Raw genomic sequence first — 18,352 nt, 5'->3', positions numbered from 1 at the left:
TTTTGGACTTGCACACTTTCCTGGTCTATTTTTGTTTGGGGTTCATTTCTTTCACTTTTTTGACAATTTTATTCTTTTTACCTTTTGATTTTTCTTTTGGGGTATACCCTCTTTACATTTTTTACATCTTTTGATTTTTTTTTATAATATGGAGAACCTTTGCAACCAGGAAAGGAATGAGTATATTACAGAGCTCAACAAGTCGATCATGAAATATGACACCTATTGGTATAGGAGTATAACATTCCTTATTGCCATAATGTAAATATTTCTCATCATGATGCCAACAAATATGCTGAGATTGATTTGAGCATGTAATATTCATCATACATTGAAGAGTCGTAAGGAAGTTGAAGAATCACGAGGGTATATAAAAGGTAACTCTAGGTGAGAAGTCACCTCATTTCTATAAATACACCCAGATGCCTCATTTGATAGGGGGACTTTCACACTTGAGATAGGACACGCATTAAATAGTTGATTTGTGATTATGGAACTAGAGGAACTCAACTCTTGGAAACTAGTAGGGTGAGTTGTGATGAGGATATGGTTTTTCTTCGAATAATGGCATGAGCAGCCCATGTTCCAATGTTGGGCTTTGATGGTTTGCATGGGCTTGTACTTGTATTTGAAAAACACTAATATGAAGTTCTTTTCTTCTGGCATGGATTCTCGTGCATCTTTATGATGGTTGTATTGGATTTATTGTATGTCCATTATGATTGTGTCTATGATTTTATGTGAGCATATGTTAATGAACTTATTCTTAGCTTATGGATTTCACGTCTTCTATGAATTTTTGCTTAGTTATTGCACACCATGTCAGTAACTTATTGTGAACTGATTTGGAATTAATCTTTGGCATGCCCCTGTTTAGTTTTGGCTCACTAATTATTCTCATGGATGCTTGTCGTTGTTATTGTTACTTTCCTATATCTCATTTTGTAGTTTGCCAATCTTGGGTTTACTGTGTTCCCATTGTCTGGGCATTTCATTCTTCTCCTCATTCTAACATATCCTCATTTGATATCCAGGGGTGAAACCAATATGGTGGCAGAAGGGCGTACATACTGAATGAGGTTCCTATCCCAAAAATTGTAAGGTATAATAAGGAATTCACACTGAGAGACCCCCTAGGTTTTGGCGGTACATTCTAGTCCATTAACTTATTTTTGGCGCTAGAAGGGGGTCCAAATGACAATATGGAACCATGGATCCTTTATTATAACTTCATATATTTAAATGGATTTGCTCCAAATCTTTATATCAAGTTATTTATCTAAAAGTAATAATATTTGTATCCCTGAGGAAATAGTTTGTCACTTGCCATTAAATATTTTTGATGGCGAGCGTGGAATATTTGTGTTTTAAGATACATGTCAATTTCTACAATTTTGTGTTGCTAATGAAGTACATTTTGAAGATGCAACTTGTGGACTTTTCACCCTTATGCTTGAAGGTTTCATTAAGGAATGGTGAAAAACATTGCTAGTTATGTCCATCTATCCTTTAGAGTAGTTCATCAGGGAACTTCATCACACTTTTGACAGGTTCAATTTGTTGAATGGTGTTTTCATTAATGTCAAAATATGTTAATGAACACTCTTAATATCTGTCTGGATTACATTAGTTGGAAGCTCCACTAGTCAAAGCTCCTGGAAAACCCTAGAATCCATTGAAGCTCCAAATAGCCATGCATTTGTTGGAGATTTTTTAAGATGCAGGTCACGGAATTTACATTGAAGATCCTCACCATTGGATTCTCCTTGTAAATTTGATTTTGGTGGTATATGGCATGCCATGAGAGCCCTCACCATTTCAGAGATATGCCCAAGCTAAGTTGATCCACCTTCCTTGTAGCCAAAAGTCCCAAACATGTTGATGATGTGGCAGCATAATAATTGTTGAGAGCATTAAAGAAAATGGTCTAAAAACTAAGGGGTATCAAAATCTAAATTTCATATGTGCATTAATACTTGGATCAAAGTTGGAGGTGGTTAAAACTTTATTAAATATATAATCCAAAGGTAAGAGGCATCAAAATTAAAACCATGCATGTACCAAAGGTTGGAAGTAGTTAAAAGATTATAAAAATATATATATATTTAAAATGTCAAACTAAATTTGACTATGTTAGCCCATAAACCCTAAGTTATATCTTTAAACTTGGGATTTGATTTCTCCTCTAAGGCATAATTACGTGTGATATCATGTGAGATAATTGCATAACAAATAAAATTCGTCTCTGAAAATCTCAACCTAGGAAGTCAAGTGGATCCTTAGTGTTGGTCAAATTTTTGAAGGGTTTATGGTTAAATATTACAATTTTGGGTTTTTTTGGGAAGAGGGTTTCACATTCTTATTACAAGTGAATATGCTACCTTATGTGGGCTTAATAAAATTATGGAAATCATCATGTCTACAATTTGTATTGAAAGAGTGAACTTTTTGTTTTTAGTGATTACAATTTTCCTTTGGTTCTTGGTTCTTATTCTAGGCTATTTAATATAGGGAATTTTTTATTTTCTTTGGGCCCTCCAAAGAGCACAAGTATAATACAAGGAATTGTTGTTGAGGTTCCGTATTTCTAAAATTGATCCAATTTTTTTTATCAATATGGTTTGAGTAATACTTTTACTTTAATTATGACTATTCATTCACCAACTAAGATCTCTATCTAAATTCAGTCAATGTCCCTTTTGAGGCAGAACATGGAGAAATATTAAGTCCCTTTTGGGTGCAAGCATGAACCCTTGAGACTCGTTTCAAAAGTCAAGTACACTGGTTAATCTTGAGTTGCTTCGGAACTCTTAGGGAATATTTTGGTATTTTCTTGTGATGTGATAATTTCTGAGCTTATAAAAATAGATTCTGAGGTATTCCTGAAGACCAAAATGAAGGAGACTACTATGGTCTCTTCTGGAATGATTTTGAGCCCTATATTGTTGCAAAATTGAGGGATTCTTGTGATAAATAGGAAATTTCAAGTTGTATCGAATTAAAAACATTGTTAGTGGAATCATGAATCATACTAAAGGTGTTGGATTATTGACAAATTTACATCCTTGGTTGTTTTGTGATTGATCATTGTCTTCAACATCACAATAATTTACTTTACAGAGAGTTGAATTTGAAAAGTACCAACCTATGTAAGAAGTATTTGAATTATTTTGAAAAACTATACAGTGGAACTATATAATATCTTAATATTATTCATTTTGAAATTTGAATTGAGAAAGGACCTTGTTTAACTACAAATCTACAGGAGTAAGGGTATTATTGTCACCAGTATAAGGCAATCTTTTTATTGTAATTTGCAAAATTAATTTTCCGAAGCAACTATTTAAAAATAAGGGTTCCATCATCATGACCTTGTTGCAATAATATGCTAAAAAGTACAGTGCATGTTTCGTGTGATTGGTTATGCATTGCGCCGAGGATAATTAATTTGGATATAATGAAGTCTGGTGTTTAGAGCTTGTGTTGCAAGCCTTGTTTTTAGAGCCTGTGATTGCTAGCTATAAATTTGTAATACTTTAATGTATTAAGAATTTATGAATGTTGGGATTCTTCAGTGCTTATATTTTATTAGGATATCACCTAATGTTTGGTACTAACATTGTATTTGAAGTAGTCCATTCCTAGTTCACTGAGATAAAAAAGGAGGTTAATTGTTCTGAAAATTTATTATATGATATTTCAAGAGTGGTTTATATAATAGTGACGCGTATGGAAGTAGCATCTGATGTATGACATGATCTTAGACATGGAAGGGACGTTGATGCACATACATAGTTGAAAATAGCCTTGACAAGATCTTGATCGATTTGACAGTGACCGGAAGTAACCGTGATGAAAGATAAAGATAATCCCTTGATATAATAGTAACCCTACCCCTGATATGGAAGAGAAAGTATATGGCTGTGAACCTTGATTAATAATTATTGTACAATCATATGTTATGATTTGAATATAGTGTTGTGACTTATATTGGCTCTGTTGATAGGGTTTCAATGATCATACAACATTGATATTGCCAACAACACTATTTCCTTAGTATTATACCAAGTGAACAATAAAATTGGATAGGAACAAGGGTGCATGATATGACAGTGATGTTGTTGATACATTTGACAACGATTTGAAGTAACCTTGATGCAAGTTATATAGTGAACTTGACAATAACCTTTATATTTTGATAGTGATGTTGTATCCCTTTTTCAGTATTGTGTGAGGTTGGTTGTTCCATAAATTTACTATATGATACTTTGGTAGCAGTTTATATAACAATGATGAGTATGGAGGTAACATCTAATATATGACATGATCTTAGATAAGGTAGTGATCATGATACACATACATGGTTGACAGTAGCCTTGACATGACCTTGATCCATTTGACAATGACCTGAAGTAGTTGTGATGAAAGACAAAGAAAGTCCCTTGATATAGTAGTAACCCTTGATATGGACAAGAAAGTATATGATAGTGAATTTTGATGATCATACAACATTGATATTTCCAGCAACACTATTGACTTGGTATTGTACCAAGTGAATAGTACAATTGAATAGGAAAAATGGTGCATGATATGACAATTATATTGTTTATCCATTTGGAAATAATCAAAAGTAACCTTAATGTAAGTTATATATAGTGAACTTTACAATAGCCTTTATATATTGACAATGATGTTGTATCCCTTTATCTGTATTGTGTGTATGACAATTGAAAGATGTGACAACATGTATGACAGTAATACCTACAGTGATAGCTTGCTGCATTACATATCAATAACAATAATGAACTTGATGGTGACAATAATCCTTGGTGTATAAGTGACATAGTAACAATGTTGTGTGAATGACTTGGAGATGTGAAATTTTCAGTCATATGTTGATCATAATCCTTTTTTTTGTAATAGTGATTGAAACCCTAGACAACAACCCTTGATGTGACATACAATCACCTTTGGCTCGAAAACGTTTATGGGATAATGTTCTATATGATTGTGACAATGATGATGTTATGACTTGTTAGTGATTATTGTGATTTAATAACTATGATGACAGAGATGATTTGGCAGTATCTCTTTGATAATGATGATAACAGTGATTTGACAACATTGTATGGCTTGTCTTTATGGCAGTTAGAGTTTTTGTAGTAGATATTGAACAGAAGCAATGTATTTGTTGACAGTTGTGTAGTGGTATGATTGGTTATTGATATTGAGCAGAGTTGAGAAGTGAGGTTGCATGGTTTAACATTGGTATACATACTAGGAAGAAGCATAAGATTTTGTATTGCAATCCTTTTGTATTGATTTTGAGTGGAGGTGGATCCAGTATGAAAATATATGAAACATGGTTTGTTGTGGTGAGATGAAGGTTGGATCCTTCAGGGAAAGTTGCAACTTGTTGAGGAGGGTGGCAGGGTAGTGTGAGGTAGAAGAGTGTAGTATACTTTAGGTCGGAGCTTGAGAACACTTCAGGGTGGTAGGGAGCTAGGGCATGTTAGAGCCTGTGCAAGGTGTTGCAGTATCCTTCTAGTAGCAACTGGTGAATCAAGGAGTTGGTGATTCCTTTAGTTCGGAGCCTATAAACCCAGGTGTTAGAGTTTCCATCCAATAACAACTGGTAAATAGGGTGTTGGCGCATCCGTCAGGTTGTAGCTTGTAAACTTAGGGATGGAGCCCTCCTCAGATGTAGCTAGAAAATGATGGAAGTTTGAGCTTCTTATTTATGTACATTTTGTTGAAGACAAATATTAAGAAGCATTCGATGGTTTTTTTCCCGAAGGGGTTTCCACCTAAAAATATATGTTGTATAATGTCTTGATTTCATGCATTGTTGATTGGTGTTAATGATTGCTTATGTTTAACTAATGATAATAATTTTTAATGCTATGAAAATTTAAAAATACTAATTGAAGTAAGAAATATTGATTCACCCCCTCTTAGTATTTCCAAAAATTAGTGTCAGAGCGGGTTCCTTCAGTAGCAACCTAATAGATGAAAGGCAAACCTTAGGTGAATCAAGGCAGGAAATTCAAGGAATCAAGTTTCCAACCATTCAAAGAAGTGAAAGAAAGTTCCTAGTATTGAAATTCTTTCAGAACCTATTACAGCTAACAAGGAGAAACAAGTTGGTCCAAGTCCTCTAATTAATGAATTAAGTTCTGTATTTTGGAAGTATAAAATGGAGATTTATATGCAAGTTATTAGATATGATGTGTGGGATTTTTTTATTTCTGGAAATAAATATACTGATGAATCAATAAAATACAATTCCAAAGCCATGAATATCAATTTAAGTTCCCTCCCAGAGTCTATGAAATCTAATGTAAGAGGATTCTTATCTGCCAAACATCTGTGGGAGACAATTCAAAATATTCACGCAGATCAAGATTATGATGGTCAAGACAATGATGATTATGATCATGCTTGAAGTCAAGAAAAATTTTGCATGGAATATTCTTATAATTAGGAAGATAAAAAGAAAAGGAAGAGAACATGGAAAAGGTATTAATCGATGTTTTTAAAGCGTTGAAAAACATAGCAGAGGAAAATCACACACTCAAAGAAGAAGTTGCTCTCTTGAAACTCCAAGTGAAAGAAGCTAAAAAAGAAGAAAAATACCTGGGAAGCCAATTACAGGAATATGGCCAGAGGTAGATAACTAAAACTGAACAAAAGAAAAAGGAACTAGATACATCTGTTCCAAAAATATATAGGCTCAATAAGGAAAATGAAAGACAGGAGGAACAAAGAGAAGTTCTTAATAGAGAAGTAGAAAGGATCATTCTTCTAAAGCTACAAGTAGAAGAATCAAAAGAAAGAAGGAAATTGTTGAAAGGCATATTTAAGGAAGACCTTGCTCAAATTCAAGGAGAACATGATGCATCTCTTACAAAAATCAACAAGCTCAAGGAATGGAAAAAGGAACATTTGCGGGTTATTGACAGTAAAGATCAAGAATTGGCTCAACTAAAGATAAAGGTAGAAGTAGTTAAAGTTACATTCCATGAAGGTACAAGATCTAAGTCTCTGCATAGTAATATTGATGAGAAGGATGATAGAAGGATCCCTCAAAGGCTAAATAAAAATGAAGGAAAAAAGAAGGATAAAAATGTTGTTTCTCTGAGAAGTAATCAACAAAATCCCACACCTCCTCAAAACAAGGAGGACTACAGAATATCATCAAGATAGGGAATCTCATCGAAGTATCTTAGCATGTTTAATGGTTATTTTGTTTCATGGTCAAACTTCAGGCATATGGATAGGGATTACAATATACATATTAGTACTGATCATCAAAGCCATTATCAAATCCCTAGAAGGAGCTTCGCAAGATCTCAAGACAGGTTTCAAAATGAATTTTCCAGTAGAAAGTATATGTCATTAGCTCAACCCTTTGGGCCCAAAATTGAATGTTACAAATTTCATAACTATGGCTGTATAGTTCATGATTTTAGATACAAGATGGAATATTCCATGAATGGAAACCCTAACATCAGGTATAATAAGGTTTTGAGAAGAAAGTGAAAGGAAGATGATCAAGTGAATGAAAAAGTTTATGCAATTATGCTCTCAGGTTTTTGTAAAAACAAAAGGTCACGATGAATCAATTGGTACATTGGAAAATATTTAGGATGATCCATCCAAAGAGCCGGTTGATACATTATTCTGAAGAATCAACATGTAGATTCCCTAGATATTGAATAAGGGGAGTATATGTAGTATTAATTACACATTTGGAGATTTATCATTGACAGGTTGATAGATGGAAGATATGAATAAGTATTATAGGCAGGTTCAATGGAGTAGCAGTTCTTGTAGGAAAGGTTGATCCATATTGGCAACCAGAATCAGTTGTGGCAATCTGCATGAAGCATAACATGTCAAGGGAAGATATATTGTTTATTGGAGCAAGCATTGATCAAGGAATTTCAAAGATGATAAGTATCTTGAAGGAGGGTAGCGAAAGGCATTTTTTCAAGAGGATCATAGGAAGATTATAGGCCCACAGGAGAAGGTAGCTTGTTAGGGAGAGCCACCCTTTTCCATTGATGTCAAAGGGGGAGAGAAATAAAGAGAAGAAGATCGAGGCATGAAGTTAGGGGGAGTTTCACTCACAAAAGGAGTATATGTTACTATCAATGAAAAAGGGGTATATTTTTCAATGGTGTTGTCATTATTGTCAACGTCTATTAATGAAAACTCTTAATATTTGTCTAAATTACATTAATTGGAAGCTCCATTGGTCAATGCTCCTAGAAAACCATAGAAGCCCTTGAAGCTCCAAATAGCCCCTAAATTTATTAGTGATTTTATAAGATGCATGTCACTAAATTTACCTTAGATACCCTTTCCATTAGATTCTCCTTGTTAAGTTGATTCCAACGGTATATCGTATGCCATGATCACCCTCATCGTTTGAGAAATATGCCCCAGTTAAGTTGATGCACCCTCAACATAGCCAAACATGCCAAACATGTTGATGATGTGGCAACACAATAGTTGTTGAAATGATTAAAGAAAATGTTCCAAAAATTAAGGGGTATCAAAATCTAAATTTCACATGTGCATTAATACTTGGACCAAAGTTTGGAGTTAGTTAAAATTTTATAAAATATATTGTCTAAAGGTAAGGGGTATTAAAATTAAAACCATGCATGGAACAAAGGTTGGAAGTTGTTAAAAGATTATAAAAAAAATTAAATTTAAAACATCAAAGTAAATTTGACTATGTGAGCCCATAAAGCCTAAGTTATATACATAAATTTTGGGATTCAATTTCTCCTCCAAGGAAGAACTATGTGTGATATCATCTAAGACAATCACATAGCATTTGAAATTCGTCTATGAAACTATTGACCTCAGAAGTCAAGAAAATATTTAGCATTGGTCGAATTGTTGAAGGGTTAATGGTTTATTACATTTTTGGTTTATGGATCTGTTTTTTTTTAATGAGCGTCCCACTTTCTTATTGTAGGTGAATATGCTACCTTCTGAGGGCCTAATAAAATTCTCAAAATCATCATATTTATGGCTTATATTGAAAGAGTTGAATTTCTATTTTCAGTGATTATAATTTTCCTTTGGTCCTTGGTTCTCATTTTGGGCTATTTAATATAGGGAATTTTGTTTTTCCTTTGGGACATCTGAAGAGAACAAATCTAAGACAAGGAATTGTTGTTGAGGTTTCGTATTTTTTATATTGATCTCAAAAATTTATTGCTATGATTTGAGTAATAATTTTTATTTAATCATGACTATTCATTGACCAAATACGATCTCTATCTAAATGAATTCAACCTCCCTCTTGAGGAAAAACTTGGAGAAATCTTTAGTCCCATTTGGGAACAAGCTTGGACCCTTGAGACTTATTCCAAAATTCAACTACGTTCGTTAATATTGAGTGGCTTCAGTAGTAGTACAATTTTTTTTGGTACAGACTATGACAGGATAATGTATATGCTCATAAGTGGATGGTCTGATGTATTCTTGAAGGCCAGAATGAAGGAGACTATTGCATTCTCTTCTCAAATGGTTTCTAGCCCTATAGTGTTGTAGAACTGAGAGATTCTCATGACAGACCTGAATTTTTCAAGTTGTACAAAATTCCAAACATTGTTAGTGGCTCCATGATTCTCATTGAAAGTGGTAGATTAAGGATAAACATGCATTATTGGTTGTTTCATGAAAATTTGATCACTGTCTTTAGCATCACAATAATTGAATTTACAAAGTCTTGAATTTGGAAAGTCCCAGTATTGGGCGATTTAATTCTCTGTTAAATCCCTGTCATTTAATTTGTCAACCCGAAGGTTTTGTAAACTTAGAAGCAAACCAAAATATATGGGACCTCAAATGAAACTGGTGCAGGAAGATTGTTTAGAATGGAAATTCATATTTTTTCTTCTTATTAATACTACCTAAGCACCCAATGGGGATTTGAACTGGTGACCTATCACAAGGAGTGCCTTAAAAATACACCCATTCACCGTCAATCCAAAGCCTCGTGGGCTAATGGAAATGCATATTACAAATCATTGATCAATAGAATTAGTTTACTTTAGAAGATAGAGAAGAGTCTCTTGTTCAAGAGTCATGATTGTCCTTCTACAATCTTTCTATAATAACATTGCCAAACATCTAAGAAAGAAGGAAAAAAAGCATATAAATGAGAGCAAGTAAATATTGTTTTTAGTTCAGTTCTTAGCTCATGGAGAAGAGTCTCCTAACTTAGGATGAACTGATTGTCCTTCTCACATAAAAATTAGCTACTGAAAGGAAATCAATCTTCACATAAATTTAATCTAGGAAAGCATATAAGAAAATAAATCTTATTTCAATTTAGTCTAGCTCATGGAGAAGAGGCTCCTAACTGAGGATATCCTAGTTTTCCTTCACACATAAAAACTAGCTACTGAAAGGAGATCAATCTTCACATAAAAAAACATGGCCATAACATCAATTCATATTGAAATTATCTACAAAATTTACAACAAAGAAATAAGATGAACATCATAATTAAAACTAGTATATTCACAATTATGAACATTAATCTACAACAAAGTGTACTTATCTTGGTATGGGGATCCTTCCATTCCTTAATGAGCACACATGAACAACTATCACACCTTAAGAATCAAACAACACTCATAACTCATGTTTTGGAGAAAATTATATTATTCATGTGGAATGAATATAAATCTGATGCTAATGAATAACTGATAGTTATTCTCTTCCTTTGAAGGATGCTTCTCTTATTTATACCTGAATTATGGATATCTACTCAATAAATGTAGATGCCTTAAATATCTATTAGATCCATACTTGTCTCAACTTATCCCTAAATACTAGATACAAATCCTATGACACATCAAGATCTCCATGACCTTTCTCCTTGGATTATGGTCCACCTTTTGAGTTGAAATTCGAATTTGATCTTGGGAGGGCACATAAGGGTGCCTTGGAAGCTTCCAAATGATCTACACATATCATCAGACTCAAGCTACTTTTAAGTATAAGAAAATACATGTTATTTCTCTAACTTTTAACCATAAATTCACTATAAATACATGAAATTAATAACTTTGGAAAATGTAAATGTGAACTCGTAGTAATGATAATATAGGGTTATGTAATGATAATGTAATGTAATGGAATGAGGTGACAAAATGAGAATAAAGGTGAAAAATAGTAAAAGTAGATGTTAATTTTGGCAGCCCAACATACCCCCAAATTAATTTATTGCATGTCCTCATGCAATCTATTGCATTGATTCACTTAATCATGATTTAATCTTTTTGCATTGTCCTTCTTTTATATGAACTTTGGCTGATATAGATTTTTAACTCCGCATAATTTTCTTTTCGACACCTTTGTTCCTTTTTGCAAAGTCTTCTTTGTGAAAAACATTTGATTGCAACATATTATTTTGGTTGGTTCTTGTGTGACAACCAAAATTTGATTATTGTGTAGCAATATTTTTGTTGTTTTTGTGTTGCATCAAAAGACTTTGAAAACATTTAATCAATCATTCATTCTTTGATCATTCTTTGCAAAACATGTAACCTTTGAATCATAATGCAATAGTAGGTTTGGAAAAGTATGTTTGTTAGGATAACGTGTGTAAAGGACATATATGACATATGAAAGGTGATAATGGAATATGAATATGAGTACGAGGTATGAACATGAACATGGTGAAGTATTTTTCAAAAATTATAATTTCAGTATTAAAAGAATTCTATGATAAAAAGCTAGAAAAGAACATACCTTTACTTACTTACATGGACAAACTGTGTATATGTGAAAAGGGCAGCTCTTGACTTTTTCTATTTTAATGTTTAAAAAAACTCAATAATTCTACAAATAGAATAGAAAGTTTATCACTTTGCTGGACTGTAGTTGTTACTTTGGAAATTTGAGATAAAATCTGTGGAGAGACGGGTTGAGAATCCATCACATGCTAATTAAACTCCTACAGAATATATTTCATTTGCTTACTCCTCTTCATCACCCTTAGGAAAAAAAAAATATGTAAAAATCCCATTTCATAAGACAACGCGCTGGATAGCTTCATTCACGCGAGCAATGGTTTCTCTCTGGCCATGTCATCCTTGCCCGATCTGTTGAATGAACACTGCTTTTATGGTTGCCACAAAATAGTTATCTTGTACCCTAGAAGATTGAGATTCATAAATCTCCAGATGAAGACTACTCAGAGTTTGCATTATTTGGAACAACAGAGCCTTTTTTCCAACAACATTTCAACTCAAGGAGAGCCTTCTAATCATTTATGGTAACTTCCATTTCTGTTATGGATCCATCACTGGTCTTGATGGGAGATGTGGGTGATCATTCTGCAACATGAACCTTCCTCTCATCCTTTCCTGGATTTTTAAGGTGCTCATCTTCATCCCTCAGTTCCTCGTCCTATTTATCAATTATTGCTCGGTCAATTGGATTCTACTCCTCGATATGGTTGTGATCAACTTCTATTTTCCTGTTGTAGGATTCTAATTCCAGCACTCTCTATTTTAAATGCTTCAAATACTCGATAACTTCTCCTAAAATAGATTCCTTATCAGTCTTTGTGACAATCAGAATGATCGACCGAAGAATTTTAAACTTGTGATTGACTTTCTTCCTCCTCCTGCGCTCTACATTAGCATCAGTTAATTCATTATCTTCTTCTTCTTATCTGAATTTGTTTCTCAGATTGGACTGTCAGCTGGCTAAAACTGGTTCCTTTCTCATGACAATATCAACGCAATGTGACATGCTGATGACATATAAGGATTGATTCTTGCATGGGCACGGTATGTTCGTTTTCGCTGCTTCTGAGCCTGGTTCACTTGAATGTGAGAAATATAGTGTATCAACATCAAGCCCCTTTACCTCAGCATTGCTCTCTGCATTTTTAAGTAAACCTAACAAAAATTCAGCTGACTTGATAGGCCAGCGACCTTGTCCATTAGAATTTCGAGACTTCGCTTGGGCAGTTCTGCCCACACCTCCACAAAAGCAGCGAAAGTGTATTGCTTGTTTGTGGGCAATTACATCCTCCAGATACCTCTTAGCCTTACCTATAGGTAGCTTCTTAGCTGCCTGTGGAGTTTCTCTTGTATTCTTAAAATGAATACGTAAATTAGACCCTCTCGCCTTTGCAGATTTGGTGGTATTGCTGGGCTTGACACTATATCGTTAAAAAAAAATCAGATTTTTGAAAGATTCGTGGACTGGGCAATCGAGTCCTGTGGAGAGAGAGATCACAGCAAATCACATAAAGATTGGATAGGATAGCAATCTGAATTTTCATGGATTTCGAGCATTTTTCTCAACCATACACAGACTCCATGCCTCGTCAAATCCCTTATCTCCGCCTCCTATTTTCCCCACGATTTGTAAAGAAATAAAGAGGATGAACATCCACGCCTGTTGTTGGCTTGTATTTTAAATTCTCCAGTAAGATATTGATTGACACAAATTGTCTTCCCGGTGCCTCCATTTCCAACGATAACAAGCTTGAAATTTGGACAATCTATTTGTGGATTGTTGCTCCGGAGCTTTTGCTGGAACATATCTTCTCAAATCCGGATCAGTTTGGCCGAGAGAAAAAGACAAGATTGTAATTCTATAATTGCGCACGAAATAATGCTTGCGGAAGACGGTCACTTTGTTGTAATGGCGAGTGATGAACGACTGGACCATACTAAGCTTGCAAGGCGATAAGATGGACGGCAGCGAATGAGCTAACTCAAACGAAGCAACCGTTTCATTCAGAATAAATCTACCCTCACTTCTTTCCCATATTTCTGCGCCTACGCGAACTAACTAATCACTCTAATACGATAGAGCCATGCATTCTTGGAAAGAGTTGCTACAAGTGTTTTGTCATCGAAATTACCCTTCAATTAGTTGGTCCCAAATGCCACCAGGATTTTTCAATAAAGACCAATATAAGACTTGACGAATCCCAGACTTTACAACTAAAAGGATCCTACTATTTTTATTCGTTTTTTTTTTCAAAAAAAACTTGGCCAGATATAGAGTTGATAATGACAATCTCAGGATTGCTGCTATATATAGGCTGGCAGATTTTAGGCTTAGCGGGAACATTTGATCAATCGAATCTACGATCCTACCCGTACTAGTTGTTGGTCGAGATGCTGCTATTCGTTCAACGATAGAAACTACCTTTGCCACACTAGTGAATCTGTTTGCTTTGGATCTGGAAGTGGGGTGGTAGCTTTAGAACAGAAAGGGATATCGCTCTTATTAGTAGTGGAGGTACTGCCTTTCGGTATGAGGATTGGTGTTCTCGACGCGAAGCGTTACAGAGATCATAGGAGCTCGATAAAGTTGTGTTCAATGCAGCGCGCAAAATGGGTAAATAATAGATCCAGCCGGGGCCGTGGAAAGCCAGGCACGGTATTTTTTCACAGCATACACAACATATACAACAATTTGTGTGCGTTTGCGTTTTTTTGTTGGTTTGTGTGCGTTTTTTGCTTGTTTGTTTTTTTTTTCTATTAAAGTTTAAAATTTAATATTTATTTTAAACTATATTATATATATTTAATATTTTTTTATTTTTACTGAAACTAAATTAATATTTATTTTAAACTATATTATATATATTTAATATTTTTTTATTTTTACTGAAACTAAATTAAAATTGACTTTTTGTTGTTGTTTTGAAACTAAAATTGTTTTATTTTGTACTGTGAAAAAAAAAACTAAAAAAAGAAATGAAACCCGATATTTAATTTTATGTTGTTACTTTTTTAATTAAAATCTTTTAAAAAGAATTATTTACTTATTTATTTTGTATTGTTATTAAGAGCTAAAAATACATATATATATATATAATTTGTATTGTGTTTTCTTTTTATTATAATTTTATAAAAATAAATTTATTCCTATTTTTTTTTTAATTTTATGTTAAAATCAAAATCCTTTAAAAGGAAATTGATTTTTTTTTATTTTTATTTTTTTTATTAAGAATTTAAATTTTATTCTAACCTTAAGACAATCTAGAAATTTTATTGATTTAGGATGATTTTCTTTTTAGCAAATGGAGATAAGTATATTGCAAACCCTGAAAACATTTTAAACATCCTACTTTCTGATCCTCCAGATCGTCCAAAAACGCAGGAGAGCATACTTATTCAAACTGAATTACATGTAATTAAATTTCCACTGTAACCATTCACGTAATAGTAGTAAAAATATATTCATTTTCAATTCCTCAACTTCAAAATGCAAATAAACAAGGATGATCGAATCTAGTTTTTGTGAGTGTAATTTAATGAAATAAAAATGAAATTGATCTAACCTCGTACTTGTTTGAAACCATCGAAACCACCTTTCAATAAGGCTTTCATAGGTGTGATTTCCACTCTGATTGAGATCATGTTGCAACTTCTCTTTGTGCTCCTCAATCTCCTGTTCAAAGAATTGTTCATCATCAGATATGGAGGATTCTTCGAATGTTAATTCATTGTTTTCTTTTGGAAGAGCAGTTAAGCTTTTGGTTGCTGTCAAGATCTCTTCTTTGCAAGAAGAGGAGATCCTAACATTTGCTAAGATCTGAGTGAGTTGTTGCAAACTCATACTCATCGTTCTTCCATATATACATATGGATTTTTATTGTATTTTTTTTTAGTGAATGGGGGTTTTTGATTTGTCTTATATTTCTATGTTTTCTATATGAGAATAAACTTAAATGAAAATGCCTAAATGCAATTAACCCTAAATAAAAATGATCCTAAATGAAAATGCTTCCTAAACAATCCTCCTACTTACATTTAAGTTTGCTTCCCCGACAACGACACCAAAATGTTGGGAGATTTAATTTTATGTTAAATCCTTGTCATTTAATTTGTCAACCCGGGGGTTTTGTAAACTTAGAAGAAAACCAAAATATATGGTACCTTAGATAAAATTGGTGTAATAAGTTTGTTTAGAATGGAAACGCATATTACAAATGTTTGATCAATGGAATTAGTTTACTTTAGAATATAGAAAAGAGTCTCTTGTTCAAGAGTCATGATTGTCCTTCTACAAGCTTTCTATAATAACAGTGCCAAACATCTAAGAAAGAAAGAAAGAAAGCTTATAAATGAAAGCAAGTGAATATTGTTTTCAATTCAGTTCTTAGCTCATGGAGAAGAGTCTCCTGACTTAGGAGGAACTGATTGTCCTTCTCACATAAAAACTAGCTACTAAAAGGAAATGAATCTTCACATAAATTTAATCTAGAAAAGCATATAATAAAATAAATCTTGTTTCAGTTCAGTCTAGCTCATGGAGAAGAGGCTCCTAACCGAGGAGATCTTGGTTGTCCTTCTCACATTAAAAGTAGCTACTGAAAGGAGATAAATCTTCACATAACAAAATATGGCCATAACATGAATTCATATTGAAATTATCTACAAATATTTACAACAAAGAAATAAGATGACCATTAGAATTAAAAATATTATATTCACAATTATGAACATTAATCTACAACAAAGTGTACTTATCTTGGTATGGGGATCCTTCCATTCCTCAATAAGCACACATGAACAACTATCACACCTTAAGAATCAAACAACACTCATAACTCATGATTTGGAGAAAATGATATTATTCATGCTGAATGAACATAAATCTGATGCTAATGAATAACTGATCACTGTTATGTTCCTTTGAAGAATGCTTCTCTTATTTGTACATGAATTATGGATATCTACTCAATAATTGTGCAAGGACCCTATTTCATTGCAACTTTATAGGAGTAAGGGTATTATTGCACCTCTAGTAGAACTATCACCTGTATAAGGAAATATTATTATCGTCATTTGCAATACTAATTATTAGAAGTATCTATTTAACAATAAGGGTTCCATCACCATGACCTTGTTGCAATAATATGTTTAATAGTACATTGCATGTTTCTTGTCGCTAGTTATGCATCATAGTAAGCAGAATCAATATAAGAATAATGAAGTATGATGTTTAGATCTTGTGTTGCAAGCCTTCTTTTTAGAGACTTTGATTACTAGATAGAAATTCATAATACTTCAATTCCTTTAGAATTGATGAATGTTGGGATTTTTCAGTGGTTATATTTGATTATTCCAACACCTAGGGTTTGGTACTGACATTGTATTTGAAGTAGTCCATTCCTAGTTCACTGAGAAAAGAAAGGAGGATGACTATTCTAGAAATTTATTATATGATACTTTGGCAGTAGTTTATATAACCATGATGAATATGGAAGTAACATATTATATATGACTTGATATCAAAAAAGGTAGTGACCTTGATGCGCATATATGGTTGGCAATATCCTTTACATGACCTTAATCCATTTGACAATGTGTTAGGTCCCTAGACTACTAATGTAACCCCTTATTGTTATTAGTACAACCCCCTTATTATATTGTTGTGCCCATGTAGTCCCCATATTGTTATTATTGTGCCCTTACATTATTATTGTTATGTCGACTTTGATTTATTATGACCCCTTAGACTCCTATATATAGAAAGGAGGTCTTGTCATTTGTATCATCTAAGAATTGTTCATTTGTGTAATGTAAAGGAGGTTTCCCCCTCGAAGAGGCTGAATTCTAAGGTGTTGATCTATATTTTCTATCTTTTTGTGAGCTAGTTTCATAACATTTGGTATCAGAGCTTTTGATTCTAGGGTTTCGCTGTTCCAAACATGTCATTGTGGAATTTCTCTATAACTTTTTTTTTGCGATGTTTCAGAAGCTAAAACAAAAACCCATTTGATAAAAAATCGTACTAAACCTCGCATCCGAATTTCCTATCTTGTATCACTATATTTTTTGAGCTATGATCTAAAGATGTTAGGGTTTTTGCAAGCTCCAGAATTTCATCTAAAACAGGTCATCGTGGAATTTTCACTATAACGTTTTCACTACAAAGTTTCAAAATGTAAAAGAAAAACCAATTTGAGAAGAAATCGGTCTAAACCTCGAGTCTGAATTTCAGATCTTGTCTCGCTATATTTTCAGATATACGATCTGAGGAAGTTAGGGTTTTTCTAGACTCCTGAATTACATTTTAAACAGGTGACCTTGCGAAAATCATCATAACGTTCTCTCTATGTATCAGATTAAAATTTCGTAAGAAGTTGCATAAAGAGGACATATTTTAGTTTTTTGTGTATATTTTTCAGATCCGAAGTTCAAAACAGTGACATGTGGAACTTCATACAAGTTAGCTCTTCTGAAAATGTATATAATCAGGTCATCTGGGGATTTTGTGCATAACTATTTCTTGGAGAATCCAATTTATATTAGACTGGTGGCATTAGAAATAGGAC

Source organism: Pinus tabuliformis, chromosome 1_1, assembly GCF_031772625.1.
Source record: "Pinus tabuliformis cultivar Carrire ecotype Pingquan chromosome 1_1, CPIR1, whole genome shotgun sequence".
Classification (NCBI taxonomy): Eukaryota; Viridiplantae; Streptophyta; class Pinopsida; order Pinales; family Pinaceae; genus Pinus; species Pinus tabuliformis.
The sequence above is the reverse complement of the archived record's forward strand: the minus strand, read 5'-3'. Positions refer to the sequence as shown.